The 19990-nt window shown below is 36.3% G+C and overlaps 1 protein-coding gene across 1 annotated transcript in view; it reads right to left on the reverse strand.

The window, feature by feature from the left end:
• The window catches only part of FAM13A (family with sequence similarity 13 member A), a 306916-nt gene that overhangs the window by 228594 nt on the left and 58332 nt on the right, over positions 1-19990 (reverse strand). The window lies entirely within an intron of this gene.

Raw genomic sequence — 19990 nt, forward strand, 5'->3', positions numbered from 1 at the left:
ACAAGAAAAGATGCCCACTCTCAACCCTTTTATTCAACATAGTATTGGAAGTCATAGCCAGAGCCATTAGGCAAGAAAAGAAAAGACAAACTGGAAGAGATGAAGTAAAACTGTCACTCTTTGCAGATGATATGATGTCATATATAGAAAACCCGGAAGACTCCACCAAAACTGGAGCTGTAAAGGAGCAAAGTTTTTGTATGTTACTGGAGTAAAGCTGGTATTTATTCAAATTAGAGTATTAAAACTTCAGGAGAGTAAATGTAATCCCCATAGTAACCACAAAGAAAATAGCCATCGAATGGACAAAAAAGGAAATGAGAAAGGAATTTAAACATTTCAGTACAAAAAAAATCAACTTAACACAAGAGAGAATACTAATGCAGGAACTGAGCTACAAAGAAGTTATAAGGCTTCCAATTATATAAGATACATAAGTCCTTGGGATGTAATGTACAACATGAGAAATATTAACACTGCTGTATGTTTTATAAGAATATATTTAAACAGAATAAATCCTAAGAGTACTTATCACGAGGAAAAAATTATTTTTCTTTTATTTTGTGCCTATATGAGATGATGGATGTTCACTAAACTTACTGTGGTAATCATGATGTATATAAGTCAAACCATTATGCTGTACACCTTAAACTTATACAGTGCTGTATGTCAATTACATCTCAATAACACTAGAAGAAGAAAAAAGCTATAAGGCATATAGAAAACAACACAATGACAGAAATCCCTACTTATCAGTAATTACTTTAAATGTAAATGGACTGAACTCTCCAACAGAAAACCCTACTTATCAGTAATTACTTTAAATGTAAATGGACTGAACTCTCCAACAGAAAACCCTACTTATCAGTAATTACTCTAAATGTAAATGGACTGAACTCTCCAATCAAAAGACAGAGAATGGATAAAAATACATGATCCAACCATATGCTATCTACAAGAGACTTGAGATTCAAAGACACAAACAGGCTAGAAGTAAAAGGATGGAAAAAGATATTCCATTCTTATAGTAAGCAAAAGAGAGCAGAGGTGGGTATTCTAATATCAGACATAACAGACTTTAAATCAAAAAAGGTTTCAAGAGACAAAGATGGTCATCATATATTAATCAAAATTTCAATACAGCAAGAAGATATTATAATCATAAATATTTATGTATCTAATGACAGACCATCAAAGCATGTGAAAGACAAATGGACAGAACTGAAGGGAAAAACAGACCATTCAATAGGAGTTGGAGAGAGTTCAATGCCCTACACAGAACAACAGAAAGAACAACCAGAGAGGAGATAAATGAGGAAATACAGCACTTAAAAAACAACAAACCAAACAGATCCATCAACATACCCAGAATATTCTACCCAACAAAAACAGAAAGCCCACTCTTCTCAAGTGTACATGTGACATTTCCCTGAATAGACCATGTGTTAGGCCACAAATTAAGTCACAACACATTTTAAAAGACAGATATCATACAATGTATCTTTTCTGACCATAATGGGACAAAGTTAGAAATCAATAACATTAAGAAAATTGGAAAATTCACAAAATTGTGGGATTAAATAACACATGTTTAAGCAGTCAATGGATCAAAGAAAAATTGTCAAGGCAAATTAGAAAATATTGATACTTAGAGATGAATGAAAATAAACCACAACAAACCAAAACTTATGGGATGTAGCAAAGTGGAGCTAAGGAATAAGCTTATAGTTATAAACATATTAAAAAACATAAAAGATCTCAAATCCAAAACCTAACTTTACATCTTAGGGAAATAGAAAAAGAATTTTTAAAAAATCCAAAGCTAGCAGAAGGAAGGAAATAATAAAGGTTGGAGCAGAGATAAATGAACTAGAGAACAGAAAAACAAAAAAGTAAATGAAACCAAAAGATGGTTCTTTGAAATGATCAACAAATACACACACACTCACACATACACACACACATATATATATACATACACACACACACACACACACACACACACAAAATGGAATATTATGCAGCCATTAAAAAAACAATGAAATACTGCCATATGCAGCAACCTGGATGAACCTAGAGAATATTATGCATAGTAAAACAAGTCAGAAGAGACAAATACTGTATATCACTTACATGTGGAATCTAAGAAAATAATACAAATGAGTGTATATGCAAAATAGAAACAGACTTACAAATATAGAAAATAAACTTGTGGTTACCAAAGGGGAGAGAGAAGGTGCAGGAACAAATTAGGGGTATGGGATTAATAGATACAAACAACAGTACACAAAATAGATAAGCAACAAGGATATACTGTACAGCTCAGGGAATTATACCCATTATCTTGTATTAAGCTATAATGGAATACGATCTGCAAAAATAATGAATCACTGTGCTAGACACCTGAAACTAACACAATATGGTAAATCAACTATACTTCAGTAAAAAAATATATATGTAAGGAAATGCTAAAGATCACACAAAAAACTGTATAACAAATGAATTCAGCAAAGTAGCAGGATACAAAGTCAACACACAAAACTCAATTGTATTTTTATACACAATGAACAATGTGAAAAGGAAATTACAAAAACAATTCCATTTACAATAGCATCAAACAGAATAAAATACTTAGGAATAAATTTACCAAGGAGGTGAAAGACTTATACAATGAAAACTACAAAACATTGGTGAAAGAAATTAAAGAAGACATAAATAAATGAAAACATACCAAATGTTCATGGATTAGAAGGCTTAATATTGTTAAAATGTGACTACTACCCAAAATAACCTACAGATTTGATGCAATACTTATCAAAATTTCAATGGCATTTTTCACAGAAATAGAAAAATCCATCCTAAAATTCATACGGAATCTTAAGAGACACCTAACAGCCTAAACAAACTCAAAAAAAAAGAAGAAAAATAGAAGACTCACACTTAACTTACTGAAGGCTACAGTAATCAAAACAGTGTGGTATTAGCATTAAGACAGACATACAGACCAATAGAACACAGAGCTAGAAATGAACCCTAGCATATATGCTCAAATGGCTTTTTGACAAGGATGCCAACACAATTCAATGGAAAATGGACAGTCTTTTCAACAAATGGTACTGGGAAAACTGGATATCCACATGCAAAAGAATGAAGTTGGCCCCTTACCTAGCACCATACGTAAAAATTAACTCAAAATGGATCAAGGATCTAAAACAATAAAACTTTTGGAAGAAAACAAAGGACAAAAGCTTCATGACATTGGATTTGGCAATGATTTCTTGGATATGACGCCAGAGACACAGGCAACAAAAGAATAACAGACAAACTGGACTTAATGAAAATTAAAAAATTTTGTGCACCAAAATACACTATCAACAGAGTAAAAAGACACCCAGAGTGGGAGAAAATATTTGTAAATCATGTATTTGATAAGGAGTTAATAACCAGAATATATAGAGAACTCCTAAAACTCAACAACAACAAAAAACAACCAACCTGATTCAAAAAGAGCAAAGGATTGGAATAGACATTTCTCTGAGGAAGACATACAAATGGCCAATAAGCACATAAATGATGCTCAACATCACTAATCATTAGGGTAATTGCAATCAACACTGCAATGAGACATCACCTCATACCCATTGGAATGCCTAATATCAAAAAAAAACAAACCAGAAAATAATAAGTGCTGGTCAGAATGTAGAGAAATTGGAATACTTGTGCACTGTTGTTGGGAATGTAAACTGGTATAGCCACTATGTGAAATAGTATGGTGGTTCCTCAAAAAATTAAAAATAGAATTACCGTATGATGCACCAATTCCACTTCTGGGTATATACCCCAAAGAATTAAAAGCAGGGTTTAGAAGAATATTTGTACACCAATGTTCATAGCAGCATTATTCATGATGGCTAAAACGTGGAAGCAACCCAAATGTCCATGGATGGATGAACAGATAAGCAACATGTCATACAGTGGACCCTTGAACAATCAAAGGGGTTAGAGACAGGGATCCCTGTGTAGTTCAAAATCTGTATGTAACTTTAGAGCCGGCCCTCCAAACCCATGGTTCTGCATTTGTGGATTCAATGAACCTCATATGGCGTAATACCATAGCATTTATTGGGGAAAAAAAAATCCAGGTACTGTATAAATGGATCTGCAGAGTTCAAACCCAGGTTTTTCAAGCTTCAACTATATATACAATGAAATATTATTCAGCCTTAGAATAGAAGGAAATTCTACTATATGCTACAACATAGTTGAACCTTGAGGATATTAAGTAAAATAAGCCAATCATAAAAAGACAAATACTGTATGATTCCACTTACATGAGGTACTTAATAAGATGTGCAAAATCATAAAGACAGAAAGTATAATGGTGGTTTCCAAGGGCTGCGGGGGAGGGTGGGAGTTAGTGTTTAATGGGTATAGAGTTTCAGTTTTACAAGATGAAAAGAGTTATGGGGATGGATGTTTGCACAACAATGAATGTTTTTAAGACCACTGAACTGTACACTTAACAATGGTTATGGCAGTAAAATTTATGTCATGTGTATTTTAGCACAATAAAAATACAGTAAAAAAAAAAAAGCAAAGTAAGGAATGCTTCTTCCTCTGTACTGCATATAAGGCAATTGAGGACACTGACATCTGGTTATCATGACCCTTCAGTGATGACTGCTTAATGAAAGGCAGATAAAGGGATGAGGCAAGCTACACTTGCAATAATCATATTCACATTAACATATTAAAGCTATACATTGTATCCACTGCAGCACTTAACAATAGCAACATTAATGTTTACTCTTCAATAGAACTAGTCTGTTCACCTTATTATATGTTGAAGTCAGGATTTAGATTAAAAGCCAACTTTTTAAAAATTACTTTTAAAAATTAGCCATATTTTAACTTCTCCTGTTAAATAATATTTGAAGATTATGTCTAACGGCTGATTTTACTTACCTACATGTTCTTAAGATGCCTTCATAAAGATCTTGTCTAAAGTCTGCTGTGCCATTTTCTAAATTTTCAGTGTCATGAAAATTTCGGTGTGACCTTGAATGTGTCTCATACTCACTCAAGGGTCATGTGTCATGCATGTCAGTTGGGACAATGGTTGAAGATCATTCTGGTCTAGTTCTAGTCTAAGCATTCTCAGTGAGGGATATATTACCCCCAGTGGGGCATACTGGTTCTTGCAGGATGGGTGAAAAAAACCTACTCTTTTTATATATAAAGCACAGATATTTACAGTACACACACAGAAATATAGTATATCTATGGTGTTAAAGTTTAATTGGGGAGGGTATGCGATTAGGAAAAAAATTCTAAAAAGGATCCTTATGGGGATGATAATGAAAGAAAGGTTGAGAAACGCTGCTCTGGCCCTTCCATTCTTACTGTGAATGTTGAATGCTGGCTCCTACTATAGGATCCACCTGCAGGTGAATGAACAATGCAAAGAAGCTGGGGCTCTTGGAGCAAGGGGCTAGATGGAAAGATCAAGGAAGTGTTTGGGATTCTGAATTAGAAAAATGAAGGTTCAAGTCCTGGATCCACTATTTATATAGTGTAGCTTTCAGAAAGTTGCTTAACTGAACCCTGGTTACTTCATTTATACAACAGATACTGCTAATATTAGATACTGTAGAGATCTTATGAGAATACAAAAAGTTATGTGAAAAATGCTTTGCAAAACTATGGGGCCAGAAAATGATCAGGGGTTACGAGGGGCTTGGATAAAGGGAATAGCTGACTAAAAGGGACATAAGGGAACTGCTGGGAATGAAGGAAATGGTCTATTATCTAAGTTGCGGGGGTGGTAATACGACGGTATGACTTCGTTGAAACTCAGAACACTATAGTACAATGGATGTGTTTTACACTATGTAAATTGTACCTCAATATCCCAACTTTTAAAAAATAAGTGCCTTGCAAACTATAAATAATCATGCCAGTGCTTTCTATTATGAAGAGTAAGATTCTAGCTTTCGAAGTAACACTATTGGCCTACACTGAACGTACAATTGCCTAAAATTCTCTAGCCTTTTCTTAGGAATTGCTATTAACCTAGGTCTTTCTACTTCTGATCTCTCTTGAGAATCAACGTTCAAGACTAAACATTTATTTACTGTAAACATCAATCTGCTAAGTCTCCATCCATTTTTTCCATCTATGATAAGATAAAAAGAAACAACATTTTCGTAGTGGTCTTCAGATCTTTTATTTCTAACCTTGCTATATGACATATTAGTTGTCCTTCTCAGCTTTGTTTCATTCACTACTTTCATATGCATAAAGTCTTCTATATCTTAATCTAAATCATTAACAAAAGGCTTAAGTAGGTAGAGAATGATGAGATACTTCAACTGCAAACTCTTTTTGGACTGTCATCATTTGATTCATCAATAGCCTTAGAATACGCTTGTTCACTGAGGCCTGAATATACCTAATTTCATTATCTTTACATCACATTGCCCAATCTTGTCCACATACATTATGTGCAAATAGTACGTCCTCAACTAATTATTTCGCAATAAAAAATTCTGACGTGATGAAACATTCCCCCTTATTTAGTTCTTAGAAAAAAAATTTTTATTGAAAGCAATCACTGGAGGCCAGGTTTAATAACCATTTAAAAGGTGTAAAAACTTCCAAATGTATTCTGTTCTATTAACGAATCTATTGTGATTGACCTATATTTATTTATACGTTATAAATAAAATATTAGTACAAATGAAGACTTGGAAAATTGTTTTAAAAGATAACATTCAATAATAAAGCTCCTGGTGGTCCTTCAAGATGGTGGAGGAGTAAGATGTGGAGATCACCTTCCTCCCCACAAATACATCAGAAATACATCTACATGTGGAACAAATCCTACAGAACACCTACTGAATGCTTGCAGAAGACCTCAGACTTCCCAAAAGCCTCAGGAGCAGCAGATTAAATCTCCACAATCATCTTGATGTACCCTGCATCTCTGTAATACCTGAATAGACAAAGAATCATCCCAAAATTGAGGCAGTGGACTTTGGGAGCAACTGTAGACTTGGGGTTTCCTTTCTGCATCTAACTTGTTTCTGGTTTAATGTTTATCTTAGTTTAGTATTTAGAGTTTATTATCATTGGTAGATTTGTTTATTGATTTGGTTGCTCTCCTCCTTTTCCTTTTTTTAAATTAATATATATAGATATATTTTTTTTCCTTTTTCTCTTTTTGTGAGTGTGTATGTGTATGCTTCTTTGTGTGATTTTCTCTGTATAGCTTTGCTTTACCATTTGTCTTAGGGTTCTGTCTCTCCATTTTTTTTTTTTTTTTTTTTCTTTCAGTATAGTTTGTAGCGCTTGTTATCACTGGTGGATTTGTTTTCTGGTTTGGCTGCTCTCTTCTTTCCCTCACTCTTTTTTTTAAATTACTTTTAAGTTAAAAATTTTTTTTATTTTAATAACTTTATTTTATTTATTTCTTTTTTCTTTCTTTTCTTCTCTCTTTTCTTCTGAGCCATGTGGCTGACAGGGTCTTGGTGCTCCGGCCGGGTTTCAGGCCTGTGCCTCTGAGCGGGGAGAGATGAGTACAGGACATTGGACAACCAGAGACCTCCAGGCTCCACACAATATCAAATGGTGAAAGCACTCCCAGAGATCTCCATCTCAACATTAAGACCCAGCTCCACTCAACTACCAGCAAGCTACAGTGCTGGACACCCTATGCCAAACAACTAGCAGGACAGGAACACAACCCCAACCATTAGCAGAGAGGCTGCCTAAAATTATAAGGTCACACACAAACCCCAAAACACACCACCGGACGTGGTCCTGTCCAACAGAAAGACAAGATCCAGCCTCATCCACCAGAACACAGGCACCAGTCCCCTCCACCAGGAAGCATACACAAGCCACTGAACCAACCCTAGTCACTAGGGGCAGACACCAAAAACAATGGGAAATATGAACCTGCAGCCTGCGAAAAGGAGTCCCCAAACACAGTAAGTTAAGCAAAATGGGAACACAGAGAAAAACACAGCTGATGAAAGAGCAATGCAAAAACCCACCAGACCAAACAAATGAAGAGGATACAGGCAGTCTACCTGAAAAAGAATTCAGAGTAATGATAGTAAATATGTTCCAAAATATTGGAAATAGAATGGAGAATATACAAGAAACATTTAACAAGGACCTAGAAGAACTAAAGAGCAAACAAACAATGATGAACTACACAATAAATGAAATTTAAAATTCTCTATAATGAATCAATAGGAGAATAACTGAGGCAGAAGAACGGATAAGTGACCTGGAAGATAAAATAGTGGAAATAATTATCACAGAGCAGAATAAAGAAAAAAGAACAAAAAGAACTGAGGACAGTCTCAGAGACCTCTGGGACAACATTAAATGCACCAACATTTGAATTATAGGGGTCCCAGAAGAAGAAGAGAAAAAGAAAGGGACTGAGAAAATATCTGAAATTATAGGGGTGGGATAGGGAGGCTGGGAGGGAGGGAGACGCAAGAGGGAAGACATATGGGAACATATGTATATGTATAACTGATTCACTTTGTTATAAAGCAGAAACTAACACACATTGTAAAGCAATTATACTCCAATAAAGATGTTAAAAAAAATAAATTATAGTTGAAAACTTCCCTAATATGGGAAAGGAAATAGTCAATCAAGTCCAGGAAGCACAGAGTCCCATACAGGATAAATCCAAGGAGAAACACTCCAAGACACATATTAATCAAACTATCAAAAATTCAATACAAAGAAAAAATATTAAAAGCAGCAAGGGAAAAGCAACAAGTAACATACAAGGGAATCCCCAAAGTTAACAGCTGATCCTTCAGCAGAAACTCTGCAAGCCAGAAGGGAGTGGCAGGACATATTTAAAGTGATGAAATGAAAAAACCTACAACCAAGATTACTCTACCCAGCAAGGATCTCATTCAGATTCGACGGAGAAATTTAAACCTTTACAAAGAAGCAAAAGTTAACAGAATTCAGCACCACCAAACCAGCTTTATAACAAATGCTAAAGGAACTTCTCTATGTAGGAAACACAAGAGAAGTAAAAGACCTACAATAAGAAATCCGAAACAATTAAGAAAATGGTAATAGGAACATACATATCGATAACTACCTTAAATGTAAATGGATTAAATACTCCAACCAAAAGACATAGACTGGCTGAATGGATACAAAAACAAGACCAGTAAACATGCTGTCTACAGAGACCCACTTCAAACCTAGGGACACACACAGACTGAAAGTGAGGGGATGGAAAAAGACAGTTCATGCAAATGGAAATCAAAAGAAAGCTAGAGTAGCAATTCTCATATCAGACAAAATGGACTTTAAAATAAAGACTATTACAAGAGACAAAAAAGGACACTACATAATGATCAAGGGATCAGTCCAAAAAGAAGATATAACAATGTAAATTTTTATGAACCCAACATAGGAGCACTTCAATACATAAGGTAAATGCTAACAGCCATAAAAGGGAAAATCGACAGTAACACAATCATAGTAGGGGACTTTAACACCCTACTTTCACCAATGGACAGATCATCCAAAATGAAAATAAAAGAAGGAAACACAAGCTTTAAGTGATACATTAAACAAGATGGACTTAATTGATATTTATAGGATATTCCATCCAAAAACAACAGAATACACATTCTTCTCAAGTGCTCATGGAACATTCTCTAGGATAGACCATATCTTGGGTCACAAATCAAGCCTTGGTAAATTTAAGAAAATTGAGATAATATCAAGTATCTTTTCTGACCACAATGCTATGAGACTAGATATCAATTACAGGGAAAAATCTGTAAAAAAATATAAACACATAGGGGCTAAACAATACACTCCTTAATAACCAAGAGATCACTGAAGAAATTAAAGAGGAAATCAAAAAATACCTAGAAACAAATGACAATGAAAACACAATGACCCAAAACCTATGGGATGCAGCAAGAGCAGTTCTAAGAGGGAAGTTTATAGCAATACAATCCTACCTTAAGAAACAGGAAACATCTCTAATAAAACCTAACCTTACACCTAAAGCAATCAGAGAAAGAAGAACCAAAAAACCCCAATGTTATCAGAAGGAAAGAAATCATAAAGATCAGATCAGAAATAAATGAAAAAGAAATGAAGGAAACAATAGCAAAGATCAATAAAACTAAAAGCTGTTTCTTTGAGAAGATTAACAAAATTGATAAACCATTAGCCAGACTCATCAAGAAAAAAAGGGAGAAGACTCAAATCAATAGAAGTAGAAATGAAAAAGGAGAAGTAACAACTGACACTGCAGAAATACAAAGGATCATGAGAGATTACTACAAACAACTATATGCCAATAAAATGGACAACCTGAAAGAAATGGACAAAGCCTTAGAAAAGCACAACCTTCCGAGATGGAACCAAGAAGAAATAAAAAATATAAACAGACCAATCACAAGCACTGAAATTGAGACTGTGATTAAAAATCTTCCAACAAACAAGAGCCCAGGACCAGATGGCTTCACAGGCGAATTCTATCAAACATTTAGAGAAGAGCTAATAACTATCCTTCTCAAACTCTTCCAAAATATAGGAGACGGAGGAACACTGCCAAACTCATTCTATGAGGTCACCATCACCCTGATACCAACACCAGACAAAGATGTCACAAAGAAAGAAAACTATAGGCCAATCTCATTGATGAACACAGATGCAAAATCCTCAACAAACTACTAGCAAACTGAATCTAACAGCATATTGAAAGGATCATACACCATGATCAACTGGGGTTTATCCCAGGACTGCAAGGATTCCTCAAAATATGCAAATCAATCAGTGTGATCAACCATATTAACAAATTGAAGGATAAAATCCATATGAAAATCTCAATAGATGGAGAAAAAGCTTTTGACAAAATTCAACACCCATTTATGATAAAGACTCTCCAGAAGGTAGGCATAGAGGGAACCTACCTCAACATAATAAAGGCCATATATGACAAACCAACATCCATCTTCGTTCTCAATGGTGAAAAAAAGTGAAAGCATTTCCACTAAGATGAGGAACAAGACAAAGTTGCCCACTCGCTCCACTACTATTCAACATAGTTTAGGAAGTTTTAGCCACAGAAATCAGAGAAGAAAATGATATAAACAGAATCCAAGTCAGAAAAGAAGTAAAGCTGTCACTGTTTGCAGATGACATGATACTATACATAGAAAATCCTAAAGATACTACCAAAAAACTACTAGAGCTAATCAATGAATTTGGTAAAGTAGCAGGATACAACATTAATGCACAGAAATCTCTTGCATTCCTATACACTAATGATGAAAAATCTGAAAGAGAAATTAAGGAAACACTCCCACTTACCACTGCAACAAAAAGAATAAAATACCTAGGAATAAACCGACCTAAGGAGACAAAAGACCTGTATGTAGAAAACTATAAGACACTGATGAAAGAAATTAAAGATGATACCAACAGATGGAAAGATATACCATGTTCTTGGACTGGAAGAATCAACATTGTGAAAATGACTATATGACCCAAAGCAATCTACAGATTCAATGCAATCCCTATCAAACTACCAATGGTATTTTCCTCAGAACTGGAAAAAAATTTTCACAATTTGCATGGAAACACAAAAGAGCCCGAATAGCCAAAGCAACCTTGAGAAAGAAAAAAGGAACTGGAGGAATCAGGCTCCCAGACTTCAGACTATATTACAAAGCTACAGTAATCAAGACAGTATGGTACTGGCACAAAAACAGAAATATAGCTCAATGGAACAGGAGAGAAAGCCCAGAGATAAACCCACGCACATATGGTCACCTTATTTTTGATAAGGGAGGCAAAAATATAAAATGGAGAAAAGACAGCCTCTTCAAAAAGTGTTGCTGGGAAAACTGGACAGCTACATGTAAAAGAATGAAATTAGAACACTCCCTAACACCATACACAAGAATAAACTCAAAATGGGTTAAAGACCTAAATGTAAGGCCAGACACATCAAACTCTTAGAGGAAAACATAGGCAGAACACTATGACATACATCACAGCAAGATCCTTTTTGACCCACCTCCTAGAGTAATGGAAATAAAAATAAAAATAAACAAATGAGACCTAATGAAACTTAAAAGCTTTTGCACAGCAAAGGAAAACATAAACAAGACAAAAAGACAACCCTCAGAATGGGAGAAAATATTTGCAAATTAAGAAACTGACAAAGGATTAATCTCCAAAATTTACAAGCAGATCATGCAGCTCAGTATCAAAAAAACAAACAACCCAATCGAAAAACGGGCAGAAGACCTAAATAGACATTTCTTCAAAGAAGGTTTACAGACTGCCAACAAACACATGAAAGGATGCTCAACATCACTAATCATTAGAGAAATGCAAATCAAAACTACAGTGAGGTATCGCGTCACACCAGTCAGAATGGTCGTCATCAAGATAATAATAATAAGAAGAAAGCTACTAATGCTTCTTGGAATTGAGGTGAGGCAATGAAAACAAAATTTTCCAGAATCATTTTTGTACCTGCAGCCCTTCCACCCACCTCCCTGGCAACGTTTCCCTTCTTAAGAACTAAGATGTTGGTGTTTCCAGGTATTCAATTTATATTATGTATCTCAGCTTCCATTTTTTCCTTCTCATATTGCAGATTTTATAAACAATACCATTTACTATTAATTCAATTGATGAGTTAATCTTTTCTACTTAAAAGCACTAATAGAACATAAAACTTCCTAAATGAAAGTTCTAGTCTACTATATCAACAATTACCCAACCATGTCTATATAATAATCAATGTTTTAAATAAATTAGAAAAATTTACATCAATTATTTAGAGGTTTTAAAATATCCAGATGATCGACTGGTAACTGAGTTCCCAATCACTTAGCGGGATAACTAATTTTTAAAACATTTATAATGGATTACTCGATATGTTTCAATCTATTTTAGATACATGGTTTCAACCAAAACAGTGAAAAAGTAACAACTGACTGTTATTAAGGATAGTTATTATTAAACCTACAATGATAAATATCAGATAGAAACTGATATCCTTAAAATGAAGATCGGGATATTGTTATTATCATTTCCAAGAGTTTTCAAAAAATTTGCCGTGTTATATTAAAACAAAATACGTCCTTAAGTATCTTATAGAAAATCTGTCAGTAGTCTAGAGGCGAGGAGAAAACTGAGGTATAGGCAAAGGTAGATGGGGTTTTTCCAAACCACTACCAGAATTAACAGAGATTAAGTGTTGGTGTCTCAAAGATATTGTTTGTCTGAAAGGCTCACAATCAGAAAGGATCTAACAGATTCTGGGTGAAGAGGAGTGCCCCAATTCAAAATCTCACTGAAATCTTCCATGACTCCCATTTTTATCCAAGGATGCGGCTGATGTTAAAACAGCATATTAACAGCAATGGGCTAATAACTCTCTTCATGTTGTTAAACTGTTAGACCCAGAAGCAGCTAGGGTTATCTACCGCATTTCAGATAACCTGCTTTAGACGGAAGAGCGAAAACATGACAAGACATACAGAGGGAAGCGGGGCTCACGCACAGAGGTGGAAGCCCTCTGCCTATTCCTCTGCTGTGCTGGAAAGTGGCAGGGACCATGGGCTGAGAGCCAGAGCAACGGCGCCCCTGAGCTGCTGCTGTCATTTATTACACTTGTCATCTGGGCACTGAACCTCTCTGGAAACTTTCTCATTTTCAAAATCTGAGTTTTGTCCTGAATGGTATCTTGGATCTCTTCCATTTCTGTAATTGTACTTTTCCGAAGAAGTACATTGATGAGGTGAGGTGAGTGTAGACTCCCGTTGGCTTTAGAACACCAGTGACTGGACAGAAGAGCAGGTATGCATGTGAGTTCTACCAACATTAACAAAACATGGGGGATTTTGTAGAAACTCAACTTTACCACCAGTTCTCATTTTAAAGCAGGAGGGGAAAAAATCTCATTTTTCATTTAAAGGGTTAATTTCAGGGCCTTACCTACAGAAGCTTCTCATGGAGCAGGAACTATCACTCCTGGTCCTGGGCTTGGTTATAAACTTTATACCCACCGAAAGTGATTAGGATCAGAATGGTAGCAACTTGAATGGCTCATGTCACTTTTAGTCATTTTTCATCATTTCCTCCCCTGCTCCTTCGGGTCCTGTGACATAACAACACATCTTCAACCTCAGAGCTTCTACTCATGATGTATGATTTTTCCTGGAAAGTCTTTCCTCTCTTTCTTCACTTAGTAAAGTCTATTTATCTTCTAGGGTTCAACTAAGCTGTGGCCTCCACCTCCATCAAAATTAACTGCCTCTTCCTTATTCTCGCGAAATTCATTTCATCTTCTATCATAGCATTTATAAGTGTCTGTTTTGTATCATAATTTGCTATGAAGGTATTTCTCTCCATTACACTGTATCTTAAGGGCAGGCAGTCTGTCCAAATCATCTTGAATTTCCAACAGAGGCTACTACTACACACGGCTAAGAACTAAAACATCTGCATACTCCAAGAAGCAGAATTGGTCTTTACAGTTCACTTTCAATTTAATTAAAAGTTACTTTCTACTTTTCAGTTATAAGGTGAATAAGTTCTGGGGATCTAATGGACAGCTTGGTGATTATAGTTAAAAATACTGTATTATATACTTGAAAGTTGCTGAGAAAGTAGATCTTATCTGTTCTCCCCACAAAAAAATGGTAATTATGTGACGTGATGGAGGTGTTAACTAACGCTATGGTGGTAATGATTTAAAAAAATTTAAATATATCAACAAATCGTACACCTTAAATTTACAAATGTTATGTGCCAATTACATCTCAATATAGCTGGGAAAAAATTAAGTGTCAATGGCACCAAAAAAATTAATTTCCTCTTTGTATATAAATGTACCACATATGCTTGTAGTGTATAGTATAAAATATAGTGTAAAGAATATACCCAAATGTTGTTACTGTCAGCATCAGAATAAATAGCATTTATGATGCATCTCATCTCCAATGGGAAGAGATACTCCCCAAATCAGCGAGTTATAGGCAAAAGCAGCCATGTTCAATCTAGATAATGCCTGGGTTGGAACAACTGGAATGCTTCCAAATAGGCTAAAGAAACACTGGCAAGGCCTTCAGGGAAATAAATACCAAGAAACATATGGTCTTTACCAAGAGCTCATCCTATAATGTTACTGAAAATAAAAGTAAAACTTGAATCCTTCATTACTCCAGTATCAATCCCTTTTCAGGACCCAGTAGGAGTACATAACACTGGTTATCAAAAGAGTAAGAAAACCTCTCAGAGTCTCAAAATCATCCTCATAATAGTTTGAAAGGAACTGTTTCAATATTATGCCCAGCTTCATGGTATCTGACAGCAGTCTAGCTATTAACTGACAAGAGTCTCATGAATCCTAGCTAAAACATGGTGAAAATGTAAAGAAGATGACCATCTTATTCTTGTTTTATTCTGTACTACGTGTAGATACATGTGCTTTATTCTAAGCCTTTAGCCCACTGAATACTTCAGAAGTTTCTTCAAGTAGCAAACGTGACTAACTCAAATCTTAACCCCTTATTTCCTCTTTTTTTAAAAATTGTCGTAAAGGCAGGTAACGTAAAATTTACCGCCTTAAGCATTTTTAAGTGTAGAGGTTCAGTATAAGCATACCCACATTGTTGTGAAACAGATCTCCGAAACTTTCATCTTGCAAAACTGAAACTCTATAGCCATTAAACAACTCCCCTCTTCCTGTCCCCCCAGCCCCTAGCAACCAACATTCTACTTTGTTTCTATGAATTTGACTATCTTAAATACGTCATGTAAGTGTAATCATACAAGTATTCATCTTTCTGTGGGCTTATTTCACATGGGCATAATGTCCTTTAAGTTCACTCATGTTGTCACAAACGACAGAACATCCTTCCTTTTTAAGGTTGAATATTCCCTTGTATGTATATGCCACATTTTGTTTATCCATTCATCCACTGAAGGATGCTTGGGTTGCTTCTACCTCTTGGCTATCGTGCCTTGCCTCTTTCTACATAGAAGTGTTAAACAGCAACCAAGGCTTTAAACAGCAGGACAAGAAAGAATGGAATAAGAATAACGCACAAATTCTGAAGTCAGCCTCAACCCAACCAAAGTGAGCCAAAATGTTTGGAAATGACATAAACACAAAAGTTAAAAAATAGAATGTTAGACTTGCTGGATTTATTTGATCTACCTACAACTAAGCCAAAGCGGGGCTTAAGAGAAGCCAAAACAAGACAACTTAGTTCGTACAACACATAAAACCTTATGAGCTACTATGTATTTCTGTAGACTTCAGCCAAAGCATTTTGTTGATTTTCAGAAAAGGTAAATACTTTATGAGTAGCAAAAATGAAAACTGATTCACGACCATGAACTAACTTAACTCCTCTTATCTGTTTCTTTGGGCAGTCCAGAGGAACACAGGAGAACGCTAGTGTCCAAGAAGAGCTACCATACTTTTTCTAAGCACTAAACTGTCAGCTATCCATCCATCCGTAAATCCAACCATTTATCCATCCACCAAAGTATGGGAAGCTAGGCAAGGCGCTGACACTTCTGAGATGGGGAGATGGGATTCCTGCCCTAAAGAAGTTTACAAGTGGAGTCCCGGGAGGAGTCAGGAAGAAGCAAATGTCAACAGGCTTAAACAGCTCTCCAAGAGGGGCCGCAAAGCAGAAGCATGTTCAAAATGCTACGACAGCTGTAAGTATAGCAGTTGTTACTCGTTCTTCCCATCACCACCATTTTCTCCTTTTCTGGCTCTGATTTTCTTGATTCAGATCCCATCAGGATACCGGTCTGCCAGTCAAAATTAAAGAAACTCCAAAGTGCTTCTTTAATACCCCTCACAGATTTGGGACTTTCACAAAGAGTTTCTGAAGACTGGACGCTGCTCAGCCTTTTTCCTTTCAATGCTGGTGGCAGCAGAGCAGCAGGTGAAAGCCCTCTCTTAACTTCAAGGCAAGTTCAGAACACGTACATAATCTATCTGCATACAGGCAGTTCCCAAGTAGTACACAACTGTGCTCTAAAAATTCGCGTTGCAAGTCAGCCACCTAGAATACAGAACATATTCTCTCATAAGGAAAGAAGAGAGGAAGCGTGGCCCGGAGAACAGGGCGCCGCGAGCCAGCGGCACCCTGCCCGGAGGCCTTGGGGGCTGCGCACCGGCCCCGCTCTGCTGTCGCTGCGGAAATTCAGACCAGCACGAACGCGTAACAACAGAAAGCGGTGCTGGAACCGTGCGCACCGGCAATTTTGCACAGGAAGCTTTGGGAGATGTTGTTTACTGTAGTCTGCCTGAAGTTGGGACAGAATTGGACAAACAAGAGGAATCTGGTGCTCTGGAAAGTGTGAAAGCGTCTAGTGAACTCTATTCTCCTCTAACAGAAGTAACTGAAATTTATGAAGCTCTAGCAGAAAATCCACAACTTGTCAACAAATCTTGTTATGCAGAGGGTTGGCTGATCAAGATGACACGGAGGAACCCTTCAGAACGAGATGAACGAATGAGTGAAGAAGCATATGAGAAATATTTATTGAAATTTATGAAGCTCTAGCAGAAAATCCACGACTTGTCAACAAATCTTGTTATGCAGAGGGTTGGCTGATCAAGATGACACGGAGGAACCCTTCAGAACGAGATGATCGAATGAGTGAAGAAGCATATGAGAAATACTTATTTATTGAGGGGTGAAAATGGAACCCCTAAATAAACTACTTTGAAACAACTTAACCTGGCATAGTTATCTTAAGTTAGGGGTGGATAGATTTTTAAAAAGCAACTTTTGGCAAAACAAACTACTTGCAACCATGTTTCCTGAAGAAAATACCCCTTAACTTCCTAATGACTTCAGATAAACACTCTGCATCTTTTTCACAGCACCCTGTGATTTTTAGGCTAGTCTCCAGTTATAATATTCAGAATTCCTGAAATTATCTGTGGTAAAACTAGTTATAAAAATTACGTAATTCAAGGATAACATTGCCTTATATAATATTGTAATTTGCTTACAGCCACCCCTGGTTTGGGTTAAAATACTCAACGATCCTCCCGCTGGAAACGAGTGGCAGTGGAGGAAAGTTTGTTAGTTGTAAAGTGTCCGATGAAGACCGTTACTACCTTAATTTTGCAAATATTCTGTGTTTGCCGGTGTCCTTTTAGACAGTGAAGCAACAGCCTTGCAGGAAAATAAACAGTTTAATAATAAAATATTCAACCTATTGAAAAAAAAAAGTAAGCATGGTATTTAGGTTCTGACGTCACCCTCCAAAATCAATTTAACACATAAGTAAGATTTACATTACTCACAACATAAATAAGAGTAGAAAAGCAACAGTAGCACTGTGTGTCAAAATATATTTTTGTGAATTTTTTCGGGAACCTGAAGAAAGCAACAGAAAGAATAATAAGTAGTAGAAGTAGTAGAAAAAGAACTTTTATTGAACACTTACTATGTGTTGGACACTATGCAAAGCACTTTGAATTCACAATCTGATTTAATCCTCACAACAATCCTAGGAGGAGGGTGTTGCTATAACGTCTGTTAGACATAAAGGAATATCAGTCAAAGTGGGGGAAAAAAAAGACACAGGACACCACATACTGTATGATTCTATTTCTATACAATATCAAATAAAGGAAGATATATAAAGATGGTAGATTAATGGCTACCTGGAGGTTGGGTTAACTGTAAAGTAGACATGAGGGGTCTTACGGGAGGTGTAAAAACACGTTCCAAAACTGATTTGGTGACGGTTACACCACTCAGAAAAGTTACCAAGCATCACTAAATTGTACACTTGAAATGGGGGAATTTTATGATATGCAAAAATATATCTCAAAGAAGCTATTATAAAAAAGAAGAAGATGGAGAAATATAGGCTTAAAGTTTAAGGAATTTACCCAAGGTCACTATATAAGTTTCCTACTGCTGTGACAAATCACCACATATTTAGTGGCTTAAAACAACACAAATTTATTATCTTACAGTTCTGGAGGCCAGAAGTCCAAAATGGGTCTCACTGGGCTAAAATCAAGGGGTCAGCAAGGCTGAGTTCCCTCTGGGACAGAATCAGCTTCCTCAACCTTCTGGCTTCTAGAGGCCACTTGTATCCCTCAGCTGGGGGCCTCTTCTTGCATTACTCTGACCTCTCCTTCTGCCATGATAGCTCCTTCTCTGACCCTCCTGCCTCCCTCTTCTAAGGGCCTTTGTGATTGCACTGGGCCAACCCAGACAACCCAGCAAATCTTCCCATCGTTAGATCTTTTCCTTAACCGTATCTGCAAAGTCCCTTTCCCCATATAAAGTAATATATTCACTGGTTCCAGGACTAGCATATGGACAACTGTGACGGCAAATTCTTCTCTCCACTGCAGTCACTTCTCTAGGCAGGTTTAAAACCAAATCCAAACCCAGGCATCTGAGTCCCTTACTTGAGCACCATATTCCTACGCTCCACGGTACACAGTAGAAGCTGCCAGGCCCACAGCAAGAAGGCCCCAGGACAGCTCTGGAAATGTCTTCCCCAAATACCTTAGACACTGAGAAAGAAAGGATTCTGGGGTCTTAAAAACACATCTCACATTCCAGAGTTCTAGGGGCAGTCATCTCAAATTCAAAGTGGTTGGCAATTCATATGCATGGAAATACCTACACAAGACAAGAGCAATCTCCCACCTCTCTGCAGGACATAAGTGAAAATGCTGCAGGGAGTCCTTTAGGAAAATAAACTATCAGTTATTGTCTTTCTGCCTCTCTTGCTTTTTTTTTTTTTTTTTTTTTAAAATAAACAACACAATTTTCAACATCCCAAGGCCTATTTGATTTTTGACTGACAGAGGCAGTTTAAAAATTTGTATCCTAGTTCTGAGTGGAAGTGTACCTGAAGATATAAAAAAACTGATGATTCAGTTCAACTATAAAAC

This window comes from Phocoena phocoena, chromosome 5 (assembly GCF_963924675.1).
Source record: "Phocoena phocoena chromosome 5, mPhoPho1.1, whole genome shotgun sequence".
NCBI classification, from domain to species: Eukaryota; Metazoa; Chordata; class Mammalia; order Artiodactyla; family Phocoenidae; genus Phocoena; species Phocoena phocoena.